Source organism: Vanessa cardui, chromosome 23, assembly GCF_905220365.1.
Source record: "Vanessa cardui chromosome 23, ilVanCard2.1, whole genome shotgun sequence".
In the NCBI taxonomy this organism is placed as follows: domain Eukaryota; kingdom Metazoa; phylum Arthropoda; class Insecta; order Lepidoptera; family Nymphalidae; genus Vanessa; species Vanessa cardui.
The window spans coordinates 6,029,859-6,048,810 of record NC_061145.1 but is presented as its reverse complement, the minus strand read 5'-3'; the positions used below and the strand labels follow the sequence as shown (position 1 = coordinate 6,048,810).

At 32.0% G+C, this 18,952-nt stretch overlaps 1 protein-coding gene across 1 annotated transcript in view; it reads left to right on the top strand.

Annotated features, from left to right (window-relative positions):
* Positions 1-14,545: 14,545 nt before the first annotated feature.
* The window catches only part of LOC124539748 (5-hydroxytryptamine receptor 1-like), a 163,161-nt gene continuing 158,754 nt past the window's right edge, over positions 14,546-18,952 (top strand). The window contains exon 1 of the mRNA XM_047117093.1: positions 14,546-14,909. The gene's annotated coding sequence lies outside the window, so the exon portion shown is untranslated. The remainder of the gene's footprint in view (positions 14,910-18,952) is intronic.

Here is an 18,952-nt window from a genome sequence, read left to right as displayed (position 1 = left end):
TTTGCATTACAATGAACTTTATTTTAATCATCATTTAAACTTGTGGATGGATGGAAACCTTCTTCTATTTTCTAATGACAGCATAACATATTTTATGGTTTTATGGTTTTAGATACATGAATAAATATATAAATATTGAACAGCATAACAAACATTACTCTGTTCCCAATGTAAGTAGCTAAAGCAATGCAAGCAATGGCAAAATCAAAGTAACAACAGTACCACAAATAACCAGAGACGCAAAAACAGCATAGAAAACTAATGAACTTTTTCTACATCGACCCGGCCGCGAATATAACCCGGCACCTCGGACTGGCGTACCCATGAAAGCTGGTGTACCCACTACTCGACCACGGAGGTGGCAACATAACTTGTTCATCGTTTTAAATCATATTGTTTTTAATAGGAACTATATCGCTATTTGATGATTATGTTGCCCCGATTTCGGTCACAACGAGTAGACTAACCTTAAGAGAGGCCAGCCAACAACGCAGGACACACAGTGCACGAGGACGTGTGCAAACATCGGTGCTCAATTTCCTTACTCTCGAAATCCGACGGCCGGCAAATTCGACACGATCGGTATGAACTCAGGACCAACGACTTTACATTCTTTCGTGTACAATTCCAAATTCCAGATTCCAGTTTCAAAAATTAAATTTTGAGAGATTCAATTCAATAGATAAATCCAATAACTTATTGAGAACGGAGATGGCCCAGTGGTTAGCCGATGATCCGGGTTCAAACCCAGGCAAACACCGCTGATTCATGTGCTTAATTTCTCTTTATAATTCATCTCATGCTCAGCGGTGAAGGAAAACATCGTGAGGAAACCTGCATGTGACATATTTCATAGAAATTCTGCCACATATGTATTCCACCAACCCGCATTGGAACAGCGTGGTGGAATATGTTCCAAAAACCTTCTCCCCAAAGGGAGAGGAGGTCTTTAGCCTAGCTGTGGGAATTTACAGGCTGTTGTTGTTGTTGTTTTGTTGTATATCTACCTGGGCCAAACTATACAACTTGGCCGGCACAACTTTGAGAAGGAGGCTAAAAGGAGAATACGTTTGGGCTGGGCGGCATTCGGGAAGTTGCGTCATATTTTTGAATCGTCGATCCCACAGTCGCTTAAGACCAGGGTCTTTCAACTCAGGTAGGACTACCTGTAATGACTTACGGTTCCGAAACGTGGACACTCACCGTAGGACTGCTCCACAAATTTAAGGTCGCTCAGCGAGCGATGGAACGCGCGATGCTTGGGGTTTCTCTGGGCGATAGAATCCGAAATGAGGACATTCGCCAGAGAACTAAAGTCACCGACATCGCGCGGAGAATTAGCTCGCTGAAGTGGAAGTGGGCTGGTCATGTCTCCAGACGCATTGATGGCCGATGGAGCCGACACGTGTTAGAGTGGAGACCGCGCTTAGGCAAACGTAGTGTAGGGCGCCCTGTGACAAGATGGACCGACGATTTGAAAAAGGTGGCGCGCACGGGATGGATGCGGACTGCCCAAGATCGGGATGGTTGGCGTTCTATGGGGGAGGCTTAAAAAAAAAAAACATTTAATTGTCATTGTAATCATTAAAAAAAATAGCGATAATTTTAACGATTGAAAAGGAAACACATATAAGCTGCGAATAAAACCCCGCCTGCCTTCGTGGTGATAGTACCTACTTATTATAATATATTGTTATTGATTCTTCTCGTTTTGTCGTGTCATTTTAAGAGGTTGTTTTTATACAAGATAATTGTATTATAATCGTTTATATTTGTTATGCTTTGTACAAGTCCGTCTGGATAGGTAATAGGTACTAATAGGTACAGGTATCCTGAAACAGCAATACTTAGGAGGAGTTTTGAGAAGTTAGTGTAAACATGCACAAAACAACATCTTAGTTCCAAAAGTTGGTTGCGCTTTGGCGATGTAAGGAACGGTTAATATTTCTGACAACGCCAATGTTGGCCATTGGTGACCACTTTATATCATTTAGCCCAAATGCTGGTCCACCTACCGTTTACATATAAAAATACTACTCATCTTATTAAGTATGAGACAACCCGTTTATTAAACATTATTGGTTATTATAAACTTCATAAACAATAAACGTCAAACAAACTAAAGGCAAGTTCGGAGTTAATGAGATGCGCTTGACTTTGTACAAATTTAATACGGGTAAACCGCTAGATACGACTAATTGTATATAACAAGTTGGAGAGAAAGGGCTGTAAGACAAAATTAGTATTAAAAATATTTGTACTTTTTATTTAAGTGTAAGTGTTTTTAAAATTTTAGAACCGTGAAAACCTTTTATGTGTTACGATTATAATTCGATCCTATTAATATTACAAATGCGTAAGTTTGTGAGGATGGATGTATGTATGTTTGTTACACTTTCACGAAAAACTACTAATTTTACAGATATATAGGTTATACATGACATATTGGCTACAATTTTTATGATTTTATGTAATCTGGTCATTATATTACGATACATAATATCAAGTTCCCATGCGAATCCTGGCGTGTATTGGTTTGGTGTCGCTATTAAGACATAAATCAAGATCAATATTATAAATATACATATAGAGTCAATATTTTTAATGCCAAGTTCATTTAGCTTTTTAATTAAGCCTTAGATTTTTTTTGTAAAACTACACTAATTTTACTTTGAGCAACATGATATCAATATAGATTTAAAAAGCCATATCATATAATATTTTAGTTATCTCTGTGAGCGGGTAGAATCTCGCGAAAAAGCAATAAAACTCACTCTATTATAAGAATTAATTTAAAAACCTAATTATAACATACAATCTCTCAACTCTCTACACAATATCTTAACAATAACATTTTATTTCATTTCATTTCATTGCATTTCACTCGTAAATGTATTCTTTTCGAAGAAATAGAAATGACATTCCATTGAGGAATACATAGAGAGAAGTTTGTTTCAGCTCGACTAAGTAATATAATTACAATAATAGGACGAACATTCTCATTATAAACTTTTTTCACTTGGCTGTACATATTTTTGTCATTGTCTGATTATTTCGCGGAGAAGCCAAATCTTTTTTATATTACAGTTGAATAATGGAATTCAGATATTTATATATTGTTACATAACAATTATAATTATTCTAATACTAGTTAATACATAATTAAATTGACGACCTCCGTGGTCGAGTGCTGTGTACACCGGTTTTCACGGGTACGCCACTCCGAGGTCCCGGGTTTGATTTCCGGCCGAGGCAATGTAGATTATTTATTATTAGTTTTCTATGTTTTCTTGGGTCTGGGTGTTTTTATGTTACTGTCGTTACTTCTGATTTACCATAACACAATCTACTTACATTGGGATCAGAGTAGGTAATGTATGAGTATGTGATGTTGTCTCATATTAATTTATTTTTATATGAACTTTTCAACACTATTAAACTTAGTTAGTTACGCTATGATATATTGGGTAAAATAAGACCTTTTTCAACCGACTTCAAAAAGGAGGAGGTTATCAATTCGTCTGCATTTTTTTTTTTTTTTATGTTTGTTACCTCATAACTTTTTACTGGGTGGACCGATTTTGATAATTTTTTTTTTGTTTGAAAGGTAGTGCTTCCCGTGGGGTCCCATTTTTTTTTAATTTTTTTCTGATGATGGTATCCGTATGAAAACGACATAAGTCTTAAATTTGCATTATGTATATGCGCGACAAATAGGTGAATAACTCAAAATTACGTTAACCAATTTTGATGATTCTTTTTTTATTATAAAGGATATACTTTAAGGGTAGTTTAGTGAAAGTTTGGTAAGGTTCTGAGCACAGGATCCATGACAAATTAAGGGAACGGGAGGGAACGGAACAATTCTGAGGAGCACGTTAGCAATACTCGGTCGAATCTTTTATTTATGGGTTACTTGTATATTTGAATCACCTTCCGGAACGTGGTTATGTTCATGTAAATGTCATAATCGAATATTATAATCAACTAGCGACCCGCCCCGACTTCTCACGGGTGCAATACTGATACTAAATATACTAAAGAATTTGTTTATTTTCGACATCACATTGCAAACTTCTAAAATTGACAGTGTTTCTTTACTATATTGTTCATTTATTATATACACAAACCTTCTTCTTGAATTACACTATCTATTAAAAAAAACCGCATCAAAATCCGTTGCGTAGTTTTAAAGATATAGGGACAGAGAAAGCGACTTTGTTTTATACTATATTGTTTTATATTATACTGACGGAACTCCTAAACGGCTTACAGTTAGGGTGCGATTTGGGGCAGAATTTCTTTCTGTCTTTAATCAAATTTTGTGTATGTGATGTGATTTCATATGATGTACGACATAGCATACGAATAGTTCTTTTGCAAAGTTTTTTTACTGAGGTCGATTACAGCTCTTTCGAGGGTGGTACCTTGTAGTTTATGCAGCATGACGTATCCGCATTTTCGAAAGTCTATTTTTGCTTTATTCGAAAGTTTCTTTTGAAATTGTCCCTGAAGTAGTTTCTGATTCTTATAAACAGCACGCTTAATCTATCCATATTAAGAAAAAAATGTTAGTCTACATCAGCTTCACTTAAAATCAAAAAATAAATAAAATTTTAACAAAAAGAAAAACCGACTTCAAACAAAACAGTATTTTAAAACAAATTAAAATGCACTAAAAAGTAATAAAAATAATTGCATATTTAACATATTTTTGAGAGTCCTCCTAGGTAAAATTAAATGAAAAATATTAGACTACTTAAAAGTCGATTTACGATTATATAATGTAGTTATAATTATTGCTATATTTGGAGTCGGTGTCAGCCAACCTATACTATATCTATCAAAAAACAATAAGAGAATACTTTAAGAAATATGTTTCTTACAAATTACCTTTTGTACGATATTATACTGGGTCAATCAAGAGGCTCGTATCGCTTCTTTCTTTTGATTGTTGAAGCGTGTGCCTGTGGCTGACACCGGCTCCAAATATAACAATAACTATAACTACGTTATATAATCGTAAATCGACTTTTAAGTAGTCTAATATTTTTCATTTAATTTTACCTAGGAGGACTCTCAAAAATATGTTAAATATGCAATTATTTTTATTACTTTTTAGTGCATTTTAATTTGTTTTAAAATACTGTTTTGTTTGAAGTCGGTTTTTCTTTTTGTTAAAATTTTATTTATATATATTTGTATATAAATGGAAAAACTAATAATGTTCTTATTTTAATTTAGAAACTATTTAAACAACTACGTGTTAATTGCAATTCGTACGATGACTGATGAACAAAACAAGGGACAAAATAATTTGAATCGCATGATTAGCAAGGCACTGACGTCAAAATAGTTTTTCACAGGTATAGACGGGCAAATGGGTCTAATGATAAGTGGTCACCACTATCCGTATACATTAGCGATGTAAGAAATGCCAATATGCCAATTGGCCACAATTGGCCACGTTGGGAGTTAAGATGAAACCGGAACACAGCTATACTAAATGTTTAGTATAGTGTTTGTTCCCAATATAGGTCTTTTACAAAGCCCTGTCATATAGTATATTTACATTTCATATGTTTGGCAGAAAATTGACAACAATATTGGAAAAATAACCATTTATCTAGTTCGTTAACAATACTCAATGTAAATGACATAACTACCACATTTCTACGTACTGTTCAACATAACAATAGTCCTTTATATTCCAAGTTATAATTAAATAAAATACACATTCAAAATGCATACATTAACAAAGTTGGGCTGCAATGTTTAAATCCATTTACATAGATTCAGAATATACTATTAACGCTATTTTACATTGCGGTCTGTATCATATATTGTTCCGATGGATTTTTTTGTTATTTGCTAAAATATTGGTATAAATTGAATTCTATTTTTAATCAAATGCTTTCATATTTTTGTCTGTTATTTTAAAGATTCATAAGTGTAGAAGTGTAGTGTTTTTTCTGTTATTTGAAATGTAAAATGTAAACGCCTGGTGTACGCCGTACATGAATTTATTTCCGACTTTTTCTGAATATTTTGTGAATATGCCGATGCTGTTTCGAGAATCCATAATTAATAAATCACCAGTTGATTATTCAAAGTGCCATCGAAACATTTACTGACAGTGGCTCTTTTTATCAACCGACTTTAAAAAGGAGGTGGTTATCAATTCGTCTATATTTTTTTAAGTCTAAATTGTGAGTGTCATAATAGCACTTGGCAATAAATATACCTTACATCACTAATACGCTGTCATCAGTGCGTGATACCCAGACTTGCACAAATCCTCCCAAAAACGAAATACTCTGTAACGTAGAAAATATATTTAAATGAGATATTTAAATGAACGATAACACTTGGTCACGGTCGATATAAAATGTAAGTCGCAGGTTGAACAGTTTTATTGCATTATTTTATTGATCCAATATATTTGATAAAGATGATACAATATATAATTCCAGTGATTTCATGTTATTAATAGTCATTATTCGTAAGATTTATATTACATTTTTATATCCAGATTTATTGAATTGTCTTTGCTTAGACTTTGATTGATTTGATGATTGAGTGTAAATGTATTGAAAAAATAATTTAAAGTAAAGTAAAGTAACAGCCTGTAAATTTCCAACTGCTGAGATAAGGCCTCCTCTTCCATTAAGGAGTGGGTTTGGAACACACTTCACCACACTGTTCCAATGCGGGTTGGTGTGCACATTTGGCAGAATTTCGATGAAATTAGTCACATTCAGGTTTCCTCACGATGTTTTCCTTCACCGCCGAGCACGAGATGAATTATAAACACAATTTAAGCACATATATATATATATATATATATATATATATATATATATATATATATATATATATATATATATATATATATATAGTCGTGCTCGCCTGGGTTTGAACTCGCCATCATCATATCATGCACGCGTTCTAACCACTGGGCCATCTCAGCAAAAAGTATTTAACAGACCTTTATTATCGGTTTGACTGAAACCGCCCGACCTGGGGAATACTTTTATTGGTAATGAATGGTGCTTTGTGGTTACGAGACGGAATGAAATTCGCATGGTTGTTTCTTATAGAGCACAAAAAGCATGGTTAATTTTAATACGTTTTGAATAAATTAATCCCTGAATAAGCATATAATACCTCGTATTATTGGTGATTTCCTTGCTGCTGGTTGGTCAATTTTTTCTGGTGCTTAATGTTACTAGCATACTTGCCTCCATTCGAAGCGATAGTGATTTGTGCAATGGCTATTTTTCAATCCAAGGCAAATTTGTCTTCATTCACGCGTCCGACGAAATTGTTTTAAATTTAATATTACCATTTGAAACCAATGAAAAGTACTACACATAATAAAACACGTTCTAGGAATATCAAAGATCGTCTCAGTTTGTTCAAATTCAAAAAGAGTTTTGTTAAAAATTAAATTGTATTTTTTCTTTCTTTTTGAATATATTGCATGTCGCGTTTTATTGTATCTGTGACAATAGATATGGATCAAAGCATGCACTCTTTACGCATTTCCATATGGAGTGTGTGTGTATAAATATAATAGTGCTTGTAAAACTTACGTTATTTAACTTTATACAGCGTTTATATTTTGTGAGAGTCTTATGTAATTACTTACTGCATTACTTATGTAATGCAGTAGTTAATCATTTCATTTGCCAATTCATACTTTTTGGAAAAATACTTGACTTTTAAATAGACTTTGAGCTGTACTTATTGAGTTTACTATAAAAGAGGTAATAAGTGAAATGTATTTACTAATCGTATAAAAGTGTTGCCACTAAATTACTTCTGTTATATTTTTATATTCGGAACATCTAGTAGCTTAAAGTAAATCTTTCAAAATGAAAATTCAGCTCTCCTTTAAGCTACTTACACACGGTAAAATTTATTGCACAAATCTTTTATATACGCGAAACAATAAATACATTCTAGTCTAATCGCTGCGATGCCGTTTCTATAGAGAAGCTTATTTGCCGTTCCTTAAATGCGGCTTCCAGAACCGATGTCGGTACGGTCAGAGCGGGATATAAATCGAGCGTGTGCCGTCTGGGAATAAACGTACATCACTATATTGCTGATACGAACTGCCGACGACGTGGAAAATAACCGAGTTCAGACATGACGCTACAACCGAAATTCACCCAAGTGTATGTGACGTTTGAGGAAGCGTTACAGCGAAAACGCTAATCGTATTTAATTCATATTTTCACGTTGACTGATTTATTACTTTTAATATTATGTTTAATTTCGCCATCATTATCGAAAGGCCACATTTGTCCAATGCTGGACACAGGCCTCTTCAAATGCACGCCACTGTGATCTTTCTTCAGCTACTCGCATCCAGCTCCTGTTTTCACATTGACTGATTTTTTACTTTTAATATTATGTTTAATTTTGCCATCATCATCGAAAGGCTATATTTGTCCACTGCTGGACATGGACCTCCTCTCCAAATGCACGCCACTGTGATCTTTCTTCAGCTACTCGCATCCAGCTCCTGCCAGCCGTCTTGCGCAAAACGTCACTCCACCAGAAAGTCAAGAGCCAGAGAATATCCTACACTACTTTAATTTAATTTAGTAATATATATAAATTGCTATACGTTCAAATCAGGCAATTTCGGCATGTCAAATCGGATGTTGGTGCTGGTTTGATGTCCGATGATGATCGTGATGCCAATGATAGTTTTGTTGAGACAAGCAATTGCAGGAAATGCAGTCTGATTGAGTATATTATTTCAGTAGGTAACAATCTTAGTAGCTCAGGATATCTTTCAGTTTTTAATCTGCATTGAAATAAGTCAATATCCGTTCTACTAAACTATTTTATCGATACAATACAACCTTTTTAATGTTTCGTTTATTAACTTTCTGAGTCTTAATTATATTTTAGTGATACTTGGCCCTATTACCAAAGTAACGAAAAAATATTTCTAGAAAACTAGCCTATAATTCATAATAAAATGTCATAGGCCGTTAATTAAATTTCATCGAAATTACCTTAAACAAATTAACATCATTTCGTCGTATTACTGCTTCCTTTTTTTACAACAATTACGTACAATTTTACATATGTGTGTAAATACATTTAAAACGTTGGTTTTATTTTCAACCAGCTTCCCATTTTTCATCTAATGGAAGATCTATCAAATTATTCTCCCAAAAACGTTGGTATATCCAGGGATTGATGAAAAACAGCATGACAACTGATAACAGAAATGGAAGCGATTTATTTGCGAAACAAAGTGTGAGTACAATATTTACGAAACACATTTTTTGTTTGAAAATTTTGAACGGACAACATTTTAAGCTTTTATAATGGAATTAATATGAAAAGTGTCAAAATTGAAATGTAACAATTACATTGTGAAAGGAAACGAACTGGATTCGCTCCGATTTCGAACTCAAAGTGCTTCCGTTATATTATACTTCCTCTATACATAGCCAAAGAAGTTTCAGTGAGAAGCAGAACAAGACACTTGTTTGAGTGCGGTTTGAACGGAACATTATAATCTTCCTATTTGACCTTCATTGATGTATGGAACTATTTATAGTTTCGTCGGATGAAATGAGTTAGCGCCGCTATTGTTGTAATTTTTTTGTCAAGACACGCTCGGGTAAAAATAATAATGACATATAATGTACACGTGAATTAAAACCTTTTTGCTGATTTGGACTTAGAACTCTTCTACCATTGCACTCAATGAAATTTTAATAAAAAAATAAGTATATTTCGAAACTGATCACGCCAACGAATGAGCTGTAAATTAAAATGTCACTGATAACGACATTATTATTAGCATTGGACATATAATGACAACTTGAATTATAGCTTTAGTCCAAAGCCTCAATTCAATTTCTCATCAAGTACATTGCGAATTATTTTTAGTATATAGATATTATTGTTTTGGAACAATTAAAGATGTTTTTCAGCTCTATAAACATCACTAATGCTTTTATGTTTCTACATTTGCCATATGTACTTCAGCGTTTAAACGAAAAAATGTAAACAGTTTTAATATAATATTCAGCTCTTGATAGATGTCTTACAATCATAATAATCTATTACTATAAAAATACATTAAACTATAAGCTCTATTACATTGAAATAAAGTTCATTTTAGAATATTTTTTTATTGACATATATTTAAAAATGAATCGTTTTTAACCCACATTGTTATCGTTTTGTAATGTGTTCTAATTTTAATTATCTATAATTATCACGCTGTATTTAGCCGGTAGATGACCTGGCTTAGTAGCAGCGAACCTCAGGTCCAAGGTTAAGCTTATCGCTCTTACTATCCCGTCAACTTCACCCAGCACTTCAGAATCACTGAAATTTTTAATTTTATAATAAAACTAGCGACTCGCCCCGTCTTCGCAGAGGTACAATAAAAGTAAAAATGTAAAGTAACAGCCTGTAAATTTCCCACAGCTGGGTTAAGGCCTCCTCTCCCATTGAGAAGAGGGTTTGTTCCAAATATTCAGTAGGTATTCCACTTGTGAAGTGTGGCAGTGGCAGTGGCTTGTGGCAGAATTTTGATGAAATTAGACACATGCAGATTTGCTCGCGATGTTTTCTTCACCGCCGAGCACGAGATGAATTATAGACACAAATTAAGCACATATAGTGGTGCTTGCCTGGGTTTGAACCCGAAATTATCGGTTAAGATGCACGCGTTCTAAACACTGGGCCATCTCAGCTCCCAGAGGATACTAAATGTACTGCAGAATATCGATATTTATACAATATTCATAGCTTTGTGTCATTAGACAATACAAACCGCTACAGATATGTTACTGTGATATATCTTATAGGATAAGGAATTTCAATAATTGTATGTATCATATACAATCACTGTATCTATTAAAAAAGAGCACCAAAATCCGTTGTGTAGTTATAAAGATCTTGACAAACATAGGGTCATACAGCGGTGAGCGACTTTGTTTTATATTATGTAAAGATAAAGAAGATGATATTTGAGACAATTAGCTATCAAATCTTAGTAACGTGTAAGTATATCTCTTTGCTTCGTCTTACAAAAAGCACGTAAAAGGCCTACGTCCTTCCGACCTCTTTCTAGAGAGTCTTTTTTAGAGAGTCCCTAGTAGCTGTCAGTTTTGCTTGTCTACATTGAGATTGGTCGCTGTGTCGCCGAAAACAATTCGCCGTTATAAAAAAAATAATCTAACTTACTCATATATACGAAATATGTAAGCTAGTGCATCTAAAATGTCTAAAGATAAATTCACACAACTGTTACAATTGAAGCAATGTGTTTTTGTTAAATATCATGTTTATTTTTCTCATTCTTTTTCTATTGTATTTATATTATTAATAACTGGTGCCGCGCTGAGCACGAGATGAATTATAAACACAAATTAAGCACATATGTATATATAGTGGTGCTTGCCTGGGTTTGAACCCGAAACCATCGGTTAAGATGCACGTGTTCTAACCATTGGGCCATCTCGGCTCGGCTGGTATAGTTTTCTGATATTTCCTTCTTTAAAATATATACTGCTCGTCCTAACTTCGAATGGGTATAATTTAAACAAACTTTGCTCTTTCCTCCCTCGTTACTGATACGTATGACTGCTTCGATGGTTTTGTGCCCTTCTGGTCTGGTACCGCTCACTTATCAGGTATTCTATCACAATACTTAGTATTGTTTGAAGGTTGAGTAAGTCAGTGTAACTTAAACCACGAGGGCATAACAATTTAGCTCCCAAAATTGGCGGATTCCATAGAATAAATGTTTATATTTCTTGTCTAACGTACACAGTCTTCGCCAATACTTAAAACAATTTTATATAATAATGCTGTTTGAATTCAAAGCATACTTGACCAGTTCATGAACATAAACATACATTTTTAAATGTTAAAAAAAAGTAACTACTGATTTTCTTGCCGGTTCTTCTCGGTAGAATCTACTTTCCGAACCGGTGGTAGCTTCACTTAATTGTAAAATGACGATTCAAAAGTGCTTGTTAAAGCCTACTTGAATAAAGTTTATTTTGATTTGATAATATTATTCGCAGAACCGTCTAAGGCTCAGCATAGCTGGCTCATGCGTCAGGCCGCAGTAAATAAAACACATGAACATTAGGGTTGCAACACATGGTTTCGATCAGGATAAGGGAGTTTTACTTTGTGTATCGTTATTATACCCGACGACCTCCGTGGTAGTGTGTTTTTACCGGTTTTCATGGGTACGCCATTTTGAGGTCCCGGGTTCGATTCCCGGCCGAGTCGATGTAGATTAGCATTAGTTTTCTATGTTGTCTTGGGTCTGGGTGTTTGTGGTACCGTCGTTACTTCTGATTTCCATAACACAAGTGCTTCAGCTACTTACATTTGGATCAGAGTAATGTATGTGATGTTGTCTCATATTTATTTATTTTATTATTTATTTACCCTTATCTTAATATATTTTTTGTATCTTTGTCTATATTTTGTATGCGTTGTTTTAAAATGTTATATCTCTTTTTTAAATAATATTGGATTCCAATCATTCGTTCAACTAATAGAACTATAAATAATTACGTAACGGGTCACAGATTAAGGACACTAGATAAAGTATAGGAATGTTTATCTATTGTTAGTACACAGTAACACTTAATTTACATTCGAGTTTTTTATGTTTGATAAAAGTAAAAGATAATTTCCTACGTCATTTTAACTGATAGCGTTTTTTTATTTGTCACATACTGTTTTCACGAAATGCCTTGTCCACGAAAAGTTTCAAGATAAATGTCATAAACGTTTTGATAACAATTGGGATTAAAGCATTAACATACAAAATGAACCTTATAAGAATACTCCCACATCAAAAAAATAAATAGATAAAACATATATTTTTAATCGTAGTATCTATCTGTCTCTTTTCACCCTCTCTCTCTCTCTCTTTCTCTGTCTTCATAACATCTATTGTATGAGGAACATATTCTCCAAAACAAAATTTGAAAATGGAATTAAAATTTCTATAATTAAAAAAGTAATATATTTTTTAATAACTTCTTTTAAGGCTGTTAATTTTTATTTCGAATGACTTTATGACTTTATTATTTTAATCTGTTACGAATAGTCGTTTGTTAAAAGATTGTTTTGTATGTGATAACGGTTCACTAATATTGATATCGCATGTTTTGTGACCACTTGACTGCCCTTTAATTAAGGGCTTTGGAAATTGGTTAAGTTCCTTGAATTATTTTGTTTGTATTCAACGAATTATAAACCTAAAGCTCCTTTTGATAGAATAAATCGTAAGCATTTTATTGAACCTTTTTTATGTTCCTCGATATTGATTTTAATTCTATAGGCTTTCAGTGGTGGAACAAGAGAGGATACTTAAGGGATCATCACTGAGCATTTCCATAAGTCCTTCCTTAAAAAAAGTCCATTGGTCTATTCATCTCTTGGTTCCGTGAAGAAAAATATTTTTAGAACAAACTTGCTTCATCATCATCATCATCATCATCAGCCTTTATTCATCCACTGCTGGACATAGGGCTCTCCAAAAGTACGCCACTGTGATCTATCTTCATCTACTCGCATCCAGCTCTTACCAGCCGCCTTGCGTTGTCTTGCCAAACTTGCTTGTCGAATGAAAATCACCATGAGCGTGGTAGAAAAATAATAAACTCAAAAACTTCCTCTCAAAACAAAAAAAAGCCAGCGGACAAATACAAGAATAGGTTCTTGTAAATAGCTAGCAATTGGGTAGCGCGTTTAAATACCTACTCGATATTTCATTAACTGTAATAAAAAAGTAAACCTGCCTGCAGAAATATACCTTAATATCAGGCAAACACTTATATTTATTGAAAGAAACCCAAATAAATGTTTAAATATTTACAATACCTAATTATTTACTTTTGGAATCGATGTTCATATCTAAACAAATTTGCCTTGCCTTTGGTTAAAAAACATGTTTATATCGTTTTAAACACCGTGAAATAAGTTTTTATACAATCAATAAGTTATACAATAGTCTATTTAAAACTACACATATCTGTAATATCTATAACTTTAAAATTGAAAATTTAAAATTTTAGTCAAAAATACTTTTTGGCAAAATTTAAATTTTACTTTTACGTTAAGTATTTTTTAATTTTAGAACCATATAGAAAAAACCATAAGTTTCATAGCAAACTTAAATATGATAATTACGTCAAATGTAATCTGAACATTTCATAATAATTATACATATTTCTTTAAGACATTCTTTTTTTATCTTATCTGTTTCCAGCGCCATGTTATTGCAAATGTTAATAATAATAATTGTTAAGATTCGTAACAAGTAAATGATTAACGATTATAGGGATACAGTTTTTATTACAGATTTTACTAAAAAAAAATATTAGAAAAAAAAACTTGAATATTGGGATGTGTATCGATTTCATTGGGATTCAAATGGTTTTAAAATTTAAAAAAATAAATTCGATTTTTAAAATAGCGATTTGAAAACAGAAGCCGAGCTACAGGTGCGCGTTGAGCGCTGACCTAGCGGCTAGCTGCCGAACGGCGAACCGGCAGACGGCAGTTGGTACGCGAATTCCAAGTTCGATGGACGTCCGTGTCACTCCTGTTAAATCAATCGCTATGCAAACGAAAATACGAAGATTTATAATGAAATGGCGGTTATAAATATATTGTACACAGTGAAGTGTTGTGGTGGTTAAAAATATTGTGACTTAAAAATATATATATCGAATTGTTTTTTGAACTTGAATTTAACATTGTAGATAAAAATAATTTAAACTTAGTTCAAGTTTCGGAGATAATTGTGTGAATTGGATATTAAAAAGTTTTAAAGACATCTGGAGAAGAAAGTTTCGAAATAGCTGGGGCTACAGCATCATAAAAAAATCGTAAGTGTCTCACAATTGTTTAATTAGTATTAAAAAAGTTTTCAGCGTTACATTTGAATTACAGTATTTGCACGCTATAGGTTAATGTGACTTTTTTTGTTAAATATTATAATTATTAATCCTTAAAAATATCTTTGAGTACGGTTATTAAGAAATGACGTCATTAAAAAAAATAAACTAGATATTAAAATCGATAATTTAAATGTTTACTTAATAATAATAATAAGTAGACAATATTAATTATGAAATCATATCAAATATTACTTTTTTTACATATTTAAAGTAATACGGTACTCACACCGAATTGACAAATATATACGTACATTAACCAGTACATACATATATACTTATCTAATATACATAAAGTAATTTATAGTGTAAATATTGAACATCATACGTTGAATAAATGCTAACAAGTTTGCTTGTGACCAACAATATATATATTTGCAATATTCATTTTTGTTCAAACAATTGTTTTTACACGAAATTGATATAGGTATCTGCATCAAACAATATAAATTGCCAAAATAAAACCTCTCAACTGCTAGCTTCAAACTATTGTTATAGGTCGTTGCATCGTACCGTTAAAAAGTCGTTAATTTTCATATATTCTCGGTTAACCAAAGGTTAGGTTATAAATAATATTTTTAACACACCTGGTATATTGTTTGAATATAAAACAGCTCATGTTCCTAAACGGTACTTAACAAGGAAGTGTGATATTTGTATTAAAAAAAACACTATCAAACATTTTTTTCAACAACTAATATATTAATTTATGTAATCATTTTTTATTACTCGTAAACAAGATAAAAATACTACCAAATATTTCATGGTTATATCGACGTAATAATACCTACGATACGAGACTTCAGAATTATTCTATTTTTTTTTTATTCTCAAAGGAGTTTGCTATACATCATTCAGTTTTATAATTTTTAGCTGAATATAAGTTGTCAAATATTTAACTACTTTACATCGTATCTTATCTTAAATAATCAGAGAGATCTGTCGATAAAATTTCCGGGGATTCCATATTCAAGAAATGTTTTTTTATCCTTTTTATTATATGAAAAACATATAACAAAATAAAGGAATTTAAAATAAGATATTATTGTTAAAAATTGTATTTCATTTATCGGTTCTATCAAAACAATTGATTACATGTCTTTTTAATTGCAAAAACATTTCTTATCTGTACAAAGTCCTGCATATACATATATACGTTTTCGTATTAATAATCTGTGATAAGATGTGTAATATTTTTAATGCCGGATAACATTAATTTCAATTCATTCATACATAACTTACATATTGTTATCTCGTGTACCTAAAACATTAACATTAAAAAATCATTCCAGCTACTGTATTGGATTATCTTGAATGCTTATTAAACATATTGTTTAGTATATCTACCTAATGTTATCAGTTTATATAATCTTGCTGTATATTTTATCGTGGCAGTATTAAACAGTTCCATTGGGACATAGACTATCCTAGCATGCATTAATCTTGTAGAATATTGGCCATTTCAAAAATTATAAAAGCATTGACATTGTCCTATTCGATCATTTGACGTCTGTGACGTAAAATATCGTTCGAAAATGTTTTTTTTTAAATTTAATATGCACCGATGCAAAGCTCCAAATGACAAATGTATTGATAAAAAAAGTTACTTAATATATTTGTTTAATGATGCCACTAAGTTAAAATAGCTATAAAATAAACTAACTGAAATATATTATTAAGGTATCAATGAAAAATAAATCGTGAATTATATTTCTCTTTTATGTTGTTACTATAATAATTATCATGAATTATAAAATTACCAAAAATATTGTTTTTTTTTTATAGTTGTAAATAGGAAATAATATTATTGACATTAAAGATTATTTATAGAATTACTTAGTGATTTCATATTTTTCCGTTAATATAACGCGCCTAATTAATTTCTGTACTACCTACTCACTTCATAGGTTAAAAATAAAAATAAGATTTCTTTTTTTAAATATGTTGATATAAAACGATTTTAACGATTAATAAATATTCACAAATATAAGTGGAGTATTATATTTGTCATTTATATTCAATCAGTGTCACGATATATATTAAAGTATCATATACTAACTAAGTAAGTCATATACTAAGTAAGTATTATAAGAGAGTAAAAGTGATAAAAATTATTTTCTGACGCATAGGAAACGATTTTCTATTTAGTATTTGTTTTGTTAGCGAAAATAAATATACAAAAAATATTTCAGTACCGTGAAAAAATCTCGAGAAAACATTTATTTTCATCCAATGTCGTCAGTTTTAATTAGTCATTGCCAACGTTTCCTTACCTACTGTTAGCATAATATATTTAACCAGCGTGGAAAATTTTGATTATTGAATTTTATTTTATTTAAACCGATTATAAAAATTACCTAAATTAAAATATTTCGCAAATATAATATTTAAAATATTACATAAATTATTCTATTCTACAGAACTCGTTAGTATTAATTAAAAAAAAAAAAACGTTTTCTCTGGTTCTTATCAGGACCGAGGTTTTAATTTCCGAGCCGGTAGTAGATTTTTGATTATCAATAACCAAGTGTAACGCTTCCATATTGAATAAAAGTTTTCGAGTTTGACGTTAATCAAACTACTTCACTGTTCTGTCTAAATATGTAAAACTGTGTGTTAGTATAGCGCGTCAAGTGTATGTTGGCGTGTGGCAAAAACGTACTATTTTTTTTGTTCATTTATATCTTCTTTATTTTATTTAGCCTTATTAAGAAAACTTACCCAAAATCTATTAAAAATGAGACGTAGAGAATTGTTTTCTAGGGAGATATTGGTAAAATAAACAAAAAAGTGGCAAGACAAAGGGTGTAGCAGGTGCTGCCACAGGAACGCCAACTTATACTTGACAGTCTGTATATAATCTGCTTTGAGATAAGACAGACACAGTTCAACGGGCCACCATGGAAGTTGACACACTTTAATGTTTATTTTTGATTTTGTATTCCGCCACTAGATGGCGTTGCAAACATTAACTTCTGTATCTATACTATGCAATCGATCGCTAAGATAATTGATTGTATACACAAATTATATTGTATTTTATTATTAACGCCGACAATGCCGGGTATGCCTACAGTAGTTATTTAAATATATTAATAGGTATAGTACGACAAAAATTAGATGTAGCATCGGCAATTTCAATAAAACCGATTACTGCCGATTTATACAACCAATAGAAATATCGCGTATTTCGACGCTATTCGTCGCTATAGGTTCTCGTGAAAGCGACATGTCAAATTGACAAATATATGTTAGGTCATATGATATTAGAAATTATTACGTTTGTGTACAGATCATATTCACATAAGATAGCGTACTAAATTCGGATGTGATCGGTTTTACGAATTTTGCCGATGCTACATCTAAGCTGTTTTATAGATTGGACAACATCACATACATTACTCTCGATCCCAATGTAAGTAGCTGAAGCACTTGTGTTATGGAAATCAGAAGTAACGACGGTACCACAAACACCCATACCCAAGACAACATAGAAAACTAATGGTAATCTACGTCGACTCGGCCGGGAATCGAACCCGGGACCTCGGAGTGGCGTACCCATGAAAACTGGTGTACACACCACTCGACCATGGAGGTCGTCAAAACTTACTAAACTTGTAAAATCGTATCCAAGATTTAACTTAATATTCTTTTAGGCAATCTATAGAGGTCATATATTAGTATTCGTTTATAATTTCTTTCTTTCATGAAGTTACGTTGTAAGTTACAACGTTACAACTTGTAACGTTAATAGTATATAATAAATATATAATTTATTATAATAGCTACAAATTGAAAAATTATGCATTGTTAAATTCCTTAATTACTTTTAATTACCCGTCACTCATTTATAATTAAAACTTCGAAACAAAAGATAATTATGTTTCAGATGAAATTATTATTTATTTTATAGTAATAATCAAAATTATCTCATACATTATAAAACGATCCTGACCGATGTTTATCTTTTGTCA